This window comes from Lolium rigidum, chromosome 3 (assembly GCF_022539505.1).
Source record: "Lolium rigidum isolate FL_2022 chromosome 3, APGP_CSIRO_Lrig_0.1, whole genome shotgun sequence".
Taxonomy (NCBI): Eukaryota; Viridiplantae; Streptophyta; class Magnoliopsida; order Poales; family Poaceae; genus Lolium; species Lolium rigidum.
In genome coordinates, this window is record NC_061510.1 from 223,053,321 (window position 1) to 223,065,685 (window position 12,365).

General features: G+C 42.2%; 1 non-coding gene across 1 annotated transcript; it reads right to left on the reverse strand.

Moving 5' to 3' along the window:
- Positions 1–12,214: 12,214 nt before the first annotated feature.
- On the reverse strand, positions 12,215–12,297 carry TRNAL-UAA. The gene has a single exon. It is a non-coding gene; the product is annotated as a tRNA-Leu (tRNA).
- Positions 12,298–12,365: the final 68 nt, after the last annotated feature.

The window sequence follows — 12,365 nt, forward strand, 5'->3', positions numbered from 1 at the left end:
GTATTACGTGAAATATAGCCTAAGAGACCCACACGGTGCACACGCTTGTCACCTTTACACACGTGGGACAAGGAGTCTCCGGAGATCACATAAGTAAAACTCACTTGACTAGCATAGTGACATCTAGATTACAAGCATCATCATATGAATCTCAATCATGTAAGGCAGCTCATGAGATTATTGTATTGAAGCACATAGGAGAGAGATGAACCACATAGCTACCGGTACAGCCCCGAGCCTCGATGGAGAACTACTCCCTCCTCATGGGAGCAGCGGCGGTGATGAAGATGGCGGTGGAGATGGCGGCGATGTCGATGGAGAAGCCTTCCGGGGGCACTTCCCCGCTCCGGCGGGGTGCCGGAACAGAGACTCTGTCCCCATATCTTGGCTTCGCGATGGCGGCGGCTCTGGAAGGTTTTCCGTATCGTGGTTCTTCGTATCGGGGTTTTCGCGACGGAGGCTTTAAATAGGCGGAAGGGCAGCCTCGGAGGGGGCTCGGGGGCCCACACCATAGGGCGGCGCGACCCCCCTCCGGCCGCGCCGGGTGTGGTGTGGGGCCCCCGGGGCTTCCCTCCGGCGGCTCTCGGGTGTTCTGGAAGGCTCGGGAAAAATAGGACCACTGGGTCTTGATTTCGTCCAATTCGAGAATATTTCGTTACTAGGATTTACGAAACCAAAAACAGCGAGAAAACGGGAGCTGGCTCTTCGGCATCTTGTTAATAGGTTAGTTCCGAGAAAATGCACGAATATGACATAAAGTGTGCATAAAACATGTAGGTATCATCAATAATATGGCATGGAACATAAGAAATTATCGATACGTCGGAGACGTATCAGCATCCCCAAGCTTAGTTACTGCTCGTCCCGAGCGAGGTAAAACAATAACAAAGATAATTTACGAAGTGACATGCCATCATAACCTTGATCATACTATTTGTAAACATATGTAATGAATGCAGCGATCAAAACAATGGTAATGACATGAGTAAACAAATGAATCATAAAGCAAAGACTTTTCATGAATAGTACTTCAAGACAAGCATCAATAAGTCTTGCATAAGAGTTAACTCATAAAGCAATAATTCAAAGTAAAGGTATTGAAACAACACAAAGGAAGATTAAGTTTCAGCGGTTGCTTTCAACTTGTAACATGTATATCTCATGGATAATTGTCAACATAGAGTAATATAACAAGTGCAATATGCAAGTATGTAGGAATCAATGCACAGTTCACACAAGTGTTTGCTTCTTGAGATGGAGAGAAATAGGTGAGCTGACTCAACATAAAAGTAAAAAGAATGGTCCTTCAAAGAGGAAAGCATCGATTGCTATATTTGTGCTAGAGCTTTTATTTTGAAAACATGAAACAATTTTGTCAACGGTAGTAATAAAGCATATGAGTTATGTAAATTATATCTTACAAGTTGCAAGCCTCATGCATAGTATACTAATAGTGCCCGCACCTCGTCCTAATTAGCTTGGACTACCGGATCTTTGCAATGCACATGTTTTAACCAAGTGTCACAATGGGGTACCTCCATGCCGCTTTGTACAAAGGTCTAAGGAGAAAACTCGCATTTTGGATTTCTCGCTTTTGATTATTCTCAACTTAGACATCCATACCGGGACAACATGGACAACGAGATAATGGACTCCTCTTTAATGCATAAGCATGTGGCAACAATTATTATTCTCATATGAGATTGAGGATATGTGTCCAAAAGCTGAAACTTCCACCATGAATCATGGCTTTAGTTAGCGGCCCAATGTTCTTCTCTAACAATATGCATGCTCCAACCATTAAGGTGGTAGATCTCTCTTACTTCAGACAAGACGGACATGCATAGCAACTCACATGATATTCAACAAAGAATAGTTGATGGCGTCCCCAAAAACATGGTTATCGCACAACAAGCAACTTAATAAGAGATAAAGTGCATAAGTACATATTCAATACCACAATAGTTTTTAAGCTATTTGTCCCATGAGCTATATATTGCAAAGGTGAACTATGGAATTTTAAAGGTAGCACTCAAGCAATTTACTTTGGAATGACGGATAAATACCATGTAGTAGGTAGGTATGGTGGACACAAATGGCATAGTGGTTGGCTCAAGGATTTTGGATGCATGAGAAGTATTCCCTCTCGATACAAGGTTTAGGCTAGCAAGGTTATTTGAAACAAACACAAGGATGAACGGTACAGCAAAACTCACATAAAAGACATATTGTAAACATTATAAGACTCCATACCGTCTTCCTTGTTGTTCAAAACTCAATACTAGATGTTATCTAGACTCTAGAGAAACCAAATATGCAAACCAAATTAGCAAGCTCTAAGTGTTTCTTCATTAATGGGTGCAAAGTATATGATGCAAGAGCTTAAACATGAGCACAACAATTGCCAAATATCAAATTATCCAAGACATTTTAGAATTACTACATGTAGCATTTTCCAATTCCAACCATATAACAATTTAACGAAGAAGAAACTTCGCCATGAATACTATGAGTAGAGCCTAAGGACATACTTGTCCATATGCTACAGCGGAGCGTGTCTCTCTCCCACAAAGTGAATGCTAGGATCCATTTTATTCAAACAAAACAAAAACAAAAACAAACCAGACGCTCCAAGCAAAGTGCATAAGATGTGACGGAATAAAAATATAGTTTCGGGGGAGGAACCCGATAATGTTGTCGATGAAGAAGGGGATGCCTTGGGCATCCCCAAGCTTAGACGCTTGAGTCTTCTTAGAATATGCAGGGGTGAACCACCGGGGCATCCCCAAGCTTAGAGTTTTCACTCTCCTTGATCATATTGCATCATACTCCTCTCTTGATCCTTGAAAACTTCCTCCACACCAAACTCGAAACAACTCATTAGAGGGTTAGTGCACAATAAAAATTCACATGTTCAGAGGTGACACAATCATTCTTAACACTTCTGGACATTGCATAAAGCTACTTGGACATTAATGGATCAAAGGAATTCATCCAACATAGCGAAAGAGGCAATGCGAAATAAAAGGCAGAATCTGTCAAAACAGAACAGTCCGTAAAGATGGATTTTATTAGGCCACCAGACTTGCTCAAATGAAAATGCTCAAATTGAATGAAAGTTGCGTACATATCTGAGTATCATGCACGTAAATTGGCTTAATTTTACGAGCTACGTACGGGGAGGTAGACCCAGATTCGTGACAGCAAAGAAATGCTGGAGCTGCGCGATAATCCAAATCTAGTACTTACTTTACTATCAAAGACTTTACTTGGCACAACAAAACATAAAACTAAGATAAGGAGAGGTTGCTACAGTAGTAAACAACTTCCAAGACACAAAATAAAAACAAAGTACTGTATTAAAAACACATGGGTTATCTCCCAAGAAGTTCTTTCTTTATAGCCATTAAGATGGGCTCAGCAGTTTTTATGATGCACTCGCAAGAAATAGTGGTTGAAGCAAAAGAGAGCATCAAGAGGAAAATTCAAAACAAATTTAAGTCTAACATGCTTCCTATGCATAGGAATCTTGTAAATAAACAAGTTCATGATGAGCAAATTGACAAGCATAGGAAGATAAAACAAGTGTAGCTTCAAAAATTTCAGCACATAGAGAGGTGTTTTAGTAACATGAAAATTTCTACAACCATATTTTCCTCTCTCAAAATAACTTTCAGTAGCATCATGAGCAAACTCAACAATATAACTATCACATAAAGCATTCTTATCATGAGTCTCATGCATAAAATTATTACTCTCCACATAGGCATAGTCAATTTTATTAGTAATAGTGGGAGCAAATTCAACAAAGTAGCTATCATTATTATTCTCATCAAGTGTAGGAGGCATAGTATAATCACAACAAAATTTACTCTCCATAGTAGGTTGTACCAAAAGACCACTATTATAATCATCATAAATAGGAGGCAAAGTATCATCAAAGAAAATTTTCTCCTCAATGCTTGGGGACTAAAAATATCATGAAAACCAGCTTCCCCAAGCTTAGAACTTTCTATATTATTATCAACAATGGTGTTCAAAGCGTTCATACTAATATTACTACCGGCATGCAAATAAGATTCCATAGGTTTTTTAATTTTCGCATCAAACAATCCATGTTTTAAATCAGGAAATAGAATAAGAAGCTCATTGTTGTCCATTATGCCAAACTAGTGTAAACAAGAAACAAAAAGATGCAATTGCAGGATCTAAAGGAAATAGCTTTGAGCACACACACAACGGCGCCAGAAAAATACTTTACCCGCGACCGGTGTATGAGAGCCTTTTACCTTTCCTCCCCGGCAACGGCGCCAGAAAAGTGCTTTACCTGAGACCGGAGTATGAGTGCCTTTTACCTTTCCTCCCCGGCAACGGCGCCAGAAAAGTGCTTGATGTCTACGGGAGCTTCTATTCTTGTAGACAGTGTTGGGCCTCCAAGAGCAGAGGTTTGTAGAACAGCGGCAAGTTTCCCTTAAGTGGATCACCCAAGGTTTATCGAACTCGGGGAGGAAGAGGTCAAAGATATCCCTCTCATGCAACCACTGCAACCACAAAGCAAGAAGTCTCTTGTGTCCCCAACACACCTAATAGGTGCACTAGTTCGGCGAAGAGATAGTGAAATACGAGGTGGTATGAATAAGTAGTAGCAACGGCACCGAGAAAAGTGCTTTGCCCGGGACGATAAACAAGCAGTAGTAACGCAGCAGTAGTAACGCTTGAGTAAAACGATAAACAAGCAGCGATAGCGATATTTAGGAACAAGGCCTAGGGATTAGACTTTCACTAGTGGACACTCTCAACATTGATCACATAACGGAATAGATAAATGCATACTCTACACTCTTGTTGGATGATGAACACATTGCGTAGGATTACACGAACCCTCAATGCCGGAGTTAACAAGCTCCACAATTCAATGTTCATATTTAAATAACCTTAGAGTGCAAGAAAGATCAACATGACTAAACCAAGTACTAACATAGCATGCACACTTGTCACCTTCACGCCACGTAGGAGGAATAGATCATATCAATACAATCATAATGATAATTAACTCCACAATCTACAAGAGATCATGATCATAGCATATGCCAAGTACTAACACGGATGCACACCTTGTCACCATTACACCGTGCGGGAGGAATAAACTACTTTAATAACATCACTAGAGTAGCACATAGATAAATTGTGATACAAAACACATTGCAATCATAAAGAGATATAAATAAGCACTTCACTACGCCATTCATAACGGTGAGTAAGTATTCCGTGAAATATAGCCTAAGAGACCCACACGGTGCACACACTCGTCACCTTTACACACGTGGGACAAGGAGTCTCCGGAGATCACATAAGTAAAACTCACTTGACTAGCATAGTGACATCTAGATTACAAGCATCATCATATGAATCTCAATCATGTAAGGCAGCTCATGAGATTATTGTATTGAAGCACATAGGAGAGAGATGAACCACATAGCTACCGGTACAGCCCCGAGCCTCGATGGAGAACTACTCCCTCCTCATGGGAGCAGCGGCGGTGACGAAGATGGCGGTGGAGATGGCAGCGATGTCGATGGAGAAGCCTTCGGGGCACTTCCCCGCTCCGGCGAGGTGCCGGGAACGAGACTCCTGTCCCCCATATCTTGGCTTCGCGATGGCGGCGGCTCTGGAAGGTTTTCCGTATCGTGGTTCTTCGTATCAGGGTTTTCGCGACGGAGGCTTTAAATAGGCGGAAGGGCAGCCTCGGAGGGGGCCTGGGGGGTCCACACCATAGGGCGGCGCAGCCCCCCTCTGTCCGCGCCAGGGTGTGGTGTGGGGCCCCCAGGGCTTCCCTCGGCGGCTCTCGGGTGTTCCGGAAGGCTCCGGGAAAAATAGGACCCCGGGTCTTGATTTCGTCCAATTCCGAGAATATTTCGTTACTAGGATTTCCGAAACCAAAAACAGCGAGAAAACGAGAACTGGCTCTTCGGCATCTTGTTAATAGGTTAGTTCCAGAAAATGCACGAATATGACATAAAGTGTGCATAAAACATGTAGGTATCATCAATAATATGGCATGGAACATAAGAAATTATCGATACGTCGGAGACGTATCAATGCTCACATGAAAAATAGAAAATGAAGCAAAAGGAGCATCAAGAAGCAAATTCAAAACACATTTAAGTCTAACCCACTTCCTATGCATAGGAATCTTGTACACAAATAAATTCATGAAGAACAAAGTGACAAGCATAAGAAGATAAAACACGAGTAACTTCAAAATTTTCAGCATGTAGAGAGGTGTTTTAGTACCATAAAAATTTCTACAACCATATTTTCCTCTGTCATAATAATTTCCAGTAGCATCATGAACAAACTCAACAATATAACTATCACATACAACATGCTTTTCATGATCTACAATCACATAATTTTTTATCAAGCTCAAAAATAATGGGATTAAAACTTTCAAACCCACTTTTATCAATAATATAACAAGATGATTGATCAATCTCAAAAGATATGGGACTAGTAGATGAAGTCAAGACTTTTCCAATCCCATTTTCATTAATATTATCAAGTAACATAGGACCATCATCTAGAGCTGTATCATAAACATTTGCTAAGCAAAACTCTTTAGTACCATGCATTTCGATATCAGGCACAAACAAAGCATTATCATAAGATTTATCAAAATAGCATGGATTATCATAGATAACTAGATAGCATAATTATTCTCACAAGTTTTACTCATAGGGAATATTTCAAGAGAATCCACGGGAACATAACATTCATCCTCCTTTGGTAAGCATGGAGGACAATCAAATAGTGTAAGAGATAAAGAGTTACTCTCATTAGAAGGTTGGCATGGGTAGCTAATCCATTCTTCCTCCTTTTGTTCATCACTCTCCTCCTCTTTTTCATCCAATGAGCTTTCAGGTTCATCAATTTCTTCTTCCACAGGTTCCTGCAAATTGTGAGTGCATTCTTGTGCATGAATAAGTCTCTCTTTATAATCAATGATATAAGGATTATTACTGTAATGTTCTATGCAATAATCAAGGATAGAAGAGACATAATCTTTAAGATCATTACAAGCAACACAGGTTTCATAATTTTTAGACATGAAGGATTCTATTTCAGAAGCTCCCATAAATAAATCAAAATTGTTCTACTTCTTCAAATCCAAGATGAATATAGTTATTCCAATGATAGTTCACAATTAAAACTTCTTCACTAAAACCACATTGGAATTTAAGATGTTTAGTATCCTATTTAGAGCAACAGTTTATATCATGGCGTTTAATCAAGATTTTAGCAATTGTATTCAATTTTTCTATAACGGCACTCATGACTTTACCCTTTCTTGATTCTCTATAACTCATATATAATTCTATAAGCTCCATACAGGTTATGGGTTCTCCCATAACAACAGTTTTTAATTTTTCGATTTTTCAAATTTTTATGGATTTTCGGGTATATAAGAAAAATAAAACAAGACAAAAACAAACTAGACAAAAGTAAACTAAGCAAAATAATACTAGACAGAAATAAACTAAGCATAAATAAACTAGACAAAAGTAAACTAATCAAAACAAAATAAAATAAAAACAGAGAGAGAGGTAGAGTGTACTCCCAAGGTGAACTTATGAGTAGAGCTATGCTCTCCGGCAACGGCGCCAGAAAATAGTCTTGATAACCCACAAGTATAGGGGATCGCAACAGTCTTCGAGGGAAGTAAAACCCAAATTTATTGGTTCGACACATGGGGAGACAAAGAATACTTATAAGCCTTAACAATCGAGTTGTCAATTCAGTCGCACACGGAAAAGCACTAGTAACGGGGGTGATGTGAAAGCAGCAGATAATATGAGAGCAATAGTAACGAGTAACACATCAGCGAGTACATGATAACACAGAGGCAATGTCACCAGAAAATAGTTGATACTACTTCTAATGGTATATAGGACCGAGTGAGTATTTGATGATGAAAGATGGACCGGGGTTCCCAGCTATCTACACTAGTGGTAACTCTCCAATAACAAGTGTTGGGTGAACAAATTACAGTTGGGCAATTGATAGGATTGAAATAGCATTAAGACAGAACATCCAGTCAATTAATTATATGTAGGCATGTTTCCCATATATAGTCATACGTGCTCGCAACGAGAAATTTGCATAACATCTTTTGTCCTACCAGCCGGTGGCAGCCGGGCCTCAAGGGAATCTACTGGTAATTAAGGTACTCCTTTTAATAGAGCACCGGAGCAAAGCATTAACACTTGGTGAAAACATGTGATCCTCATATCTAAGCCTTCCCCTCCGGTTATCCCAGTTGCTGTCACTCCGGGGCCTCGGGTTCCGGACATAGACATGTCCAAACAATTTGTAGATACAATCTAAGCAATAATTATAGAGCTTAAATCTAAGATCATGCCACTCGTGCACTAGTGACAAGCATTAAAAACAACAAGATTGCAACAACAATAACTTCACAAACTTTATAGATAGACTGATCATAATGTAACAATTCATCGGATCCCAACAAACACAACACCGATTACATCAGATGGATCTCAATCATGTAAGGCAGCTCATGAGATTATTGTATTGAAGTACATGGGAGAGAGAGTACCAACTAGCTACTGCTAGAACCCGTAGTCCACGGGGGAACTACTCACGGAGCATGATGGAGGCGGTGGCGTCGATGGAGAAGCTTCCGGGGGTCGATCCCCGTACCGGCAGGGTGCCGAAACAGGAACTTCTGACCTCCGAAACTAGGTTTCGTGATGGCGGCGGCGCTCCGGGAGTCTTTCTGGAATATGATTTGTTGATGTAGGGTTTTCCGTCGCGAGGGAATATATAGGCGAAAGGGCGGCGCGAGGGGGTGCCCGGGGGGCCCACCCCATAGGGCGGCGCGCCCCCCTCCTTGGCCGCGCCCCCATGTGGTCTGGAGGCTGTGGGCCTCCCCCTGGCTTTCCCTTCTGGCTCCGTGTGTCCCTCGGAGAAATAGGAGGTTTGGCTTTTGTTTCGTCGAATTCCGAGAATATTGCCCGAACAACTTTTCTGGAACCAAAAACAGCAGAAAACAGGAACTGGCACTTCAGCATCTTGCTAATAGGTTAGTCCCGGAAAATGCATAAAAACATTATAAAGTGTGAGCAAAACATGTAGGTATTGTCATAAAACTAGCATGGAACATCAGCAATTATAGATACGTTGGAGACGTATCAAGACCATGATCCCCCTTGTGGACATGAAACATGATGACTTGTTTCCACTTGTTTGCAATATGAGCACAACTTGCTCTTTCACATGTGTCGTTAACAATGATGACATTAGCTTTCGCATGCTTTGCCCTAAATGTTTGCAATACTCCATAATCCTTGCATCCAAGATTGTCACAAATTGCTCATTCTTATGCTTGTTATGCAAGAATGCTTACTTCATTGTCCACGAGATGACCCCCATAGCCTTCTCAATTTTTGATGATCCTAAGTTACCACATGCCACGAATGCACCTTCATGCCATATGCACTATCGCCATGCATTTCATACTATCTTGCTTGACACTAATGGTGATGTGCACAAGACATGGACCATCATGATGTATGATGTGTTCATCTACCATGCACACACGCTTTTTGTTTTCTCTATTGTGTGTATAGGTACACGAACGAAAACCTCCACCGCTATAGAGCATGAGTTAACGAAACGCGCCATCGAGAGCTACCCCAACAAGGACGAAATACATCATCCAACCCGTGAGATTCACACCAACGGGTATGTTCACAAAAGCCTTCGCCCTCGTGTGTTTCCGACATTTCTTGTCGAGCTTCCGGTTTGGTCCAATGTCTCGTCACCTCTTTTACGTCTTATGCAACATATCTTGAAACATCTTGTTGGCACAATGATTGTTGTATGTCTTGATGATATCATCATACACTCCGAGAATCTCAAGTACCATGTCATACATGTGAGAGACACCTTATGCATCTTGTGCCACTTATCACACAAAAAGTTGCTCTCCTTTGGATTTCTCATATCATCTATGACAATTGAAATGAATTCTTTGAAACTTGAGGATACTCATACCCGGCTCACGCCAACCATAATGTCCCAAGCTAAAAGTTTCCATAGCTTTGCCATTGCACATAGCAATTTTGCCCAAAATTTTGCCACAATTTCTTGCCTTTTGAATGTTCCATTTGTTTGGGACAACGCTACACAACACATTTTTGACAACTTTCACAAGAATTTTGCACAAACTTTCGCTCTACCAAATTTTGAATACAACAACACTCTTTTTGTTCCCATTTTTGCCAAATGCCACCTTGAGAAAGGACTTGATGCTTCGTATTTGCATGCGAGCTTATTATTCACCGATAACAAAATTGGCATACACAAGCTCTCTATTCGCAAGTCGCTTTTCCCAAAGTTTTTCTTCGACCACGATTTTCTACCTCCACCACTTCATGGGAGAACCGTCATGGACTACAACAAGGACGCCCGCACAACGACGAACATCCCCAAGGATACAAGGGCAACTATACAAGAACATGTCCTTCACCAAGCTACAAGAATCAACGACTACATCATCGACAAACAAGATTCCAAGTACTTGGTGAGCAAGACGTTCACCATCTCGGACCTCTCGCCACATCATGGAGATGAGAAGGAACAAGAGTCGAGGACGACTCTTCCCCAAGGGGGGGGGGAGATGATGCAGCCCCGCCTATCGTCGACGCTACATCATGGCCAACTTCTCTCCCAAGTGAACCAATGACCCGAGCCCGAGTGATATCCATACATGATAAGGTGAATTCACTCCTTTATACACTTGAAAACGACATAACCTTGGATGGTTTGCTACCTCATACCTATGTCTATATGTCATTAGGTACCAATCTCATCAAGGACCCGAAGGGAGCGTCAATGCATCAAGACCCCGGAGAGGAAGGCACACCATGGTCAAGGGGAGGAGAGGAGCAGCTGGACGTGAAGATGGGCAGGGAGCTGGACCCGGCGTCCTCCGAAGCGCGCGAAGGGAGGAAGGGAGCCGGCCGGCCCAGGACCCGGCCCATCCGGCCTCCAGACCGGGCCACCCGGTCTAGACCGGATTCCAGGCCTGCTGCAACCGGGAGCAGTTCTGGGGCTCCGGGAGCCCCACCCGGTCCCCGTCCGGCTCAGCATCCGGTTTGGACGGGATGGGCCGGCCCCAGACCCGGTCCAACCGCCCCCTGACCGGATTTCACGTGTCCGTCTCGACCAGACTTTTCTGGGTCGGTTTTACTTGTACCTCTTCGGCCCGAGTCGCCCTGTAAACCTATATAAGTGCCCAGGTCGCCCACCCCTGCTCTTTAGACAAGATTTGGCTTAAAACTACTTTTGAGCTTTGTCTCCCTAGGGTTAGATCCCCTTTGTATCAAGGCTACTCTTGTTGAGGATTTGGCTACTTGTGAGTGAGATTCAAGTGTGCTCCACTCTCTCTCCCTCACCGGTCTCCGTCTCCAACCCCGATCTCTCAATCCGGAATTCTACCTCGTGTCTCTTCCGGTTGATTCTATTGGCGTGGTCCATCGAGCCATGAGAGTAAGATTCGATTGTACCGGGTTGGCGTGTGTGGTTTTGTTCTTCGTGTTCTTCCTCCCCTTCCTCTTTTCCCCTCTTGATTTCGGGTCAATCGCGAGATCGGGCCACAAACTAGGTCTTAGATCCCATCAGTCTCAAGTTCGTCTATATTTACACCCGTCTACACAACCCACTAAGAGGTTTGTTACACATGTTAGACCACAACTTGGAGAACATAAAATGTTAGAATTATAAGATCATATCTGTCTACTTCCTCTCACATTCCATTGAACTGTACAATAGAATAACGAGTTCTAGCACTACACCAAATTAAGATGTTTTTGAGTTGTAGCCATGCTATAGGTTTAGTGAACCGTTCACAACATGATCATATGTAGGAACAAACCGAATGTCCAATAATTTATTTGCTACCCTTTCTCGCACAAAGTGGTAATGAGCCTCAACATGTTTACTCCTAGCGCGGAAAATATGATATCTTACCTCAATGTTATCAGACCATAACCTGGCAACCCTTGCACGAAAAATACTTCTCTTGATTCAAGCGAGTATGCCCCCATTCACCTTTGTTTCTTCAGTGTGTACGAAAAAATTAGTGTTTGCCGATCAAGTTCCAACAAAAATTAAAAAGTCGGAAAAAGGTTGCTGGCTGTGGGGTTCGAACCCACGCGCACTTATGTGCAGAAGATCTTAAGTCTTCCCCCTTAACCACTCGGGCAAACCAGCTGATTGATATTTCGTCTACACAAACCCATTTTAACTACGGTAGCCCATATATTGCCAAATCCCGGGAA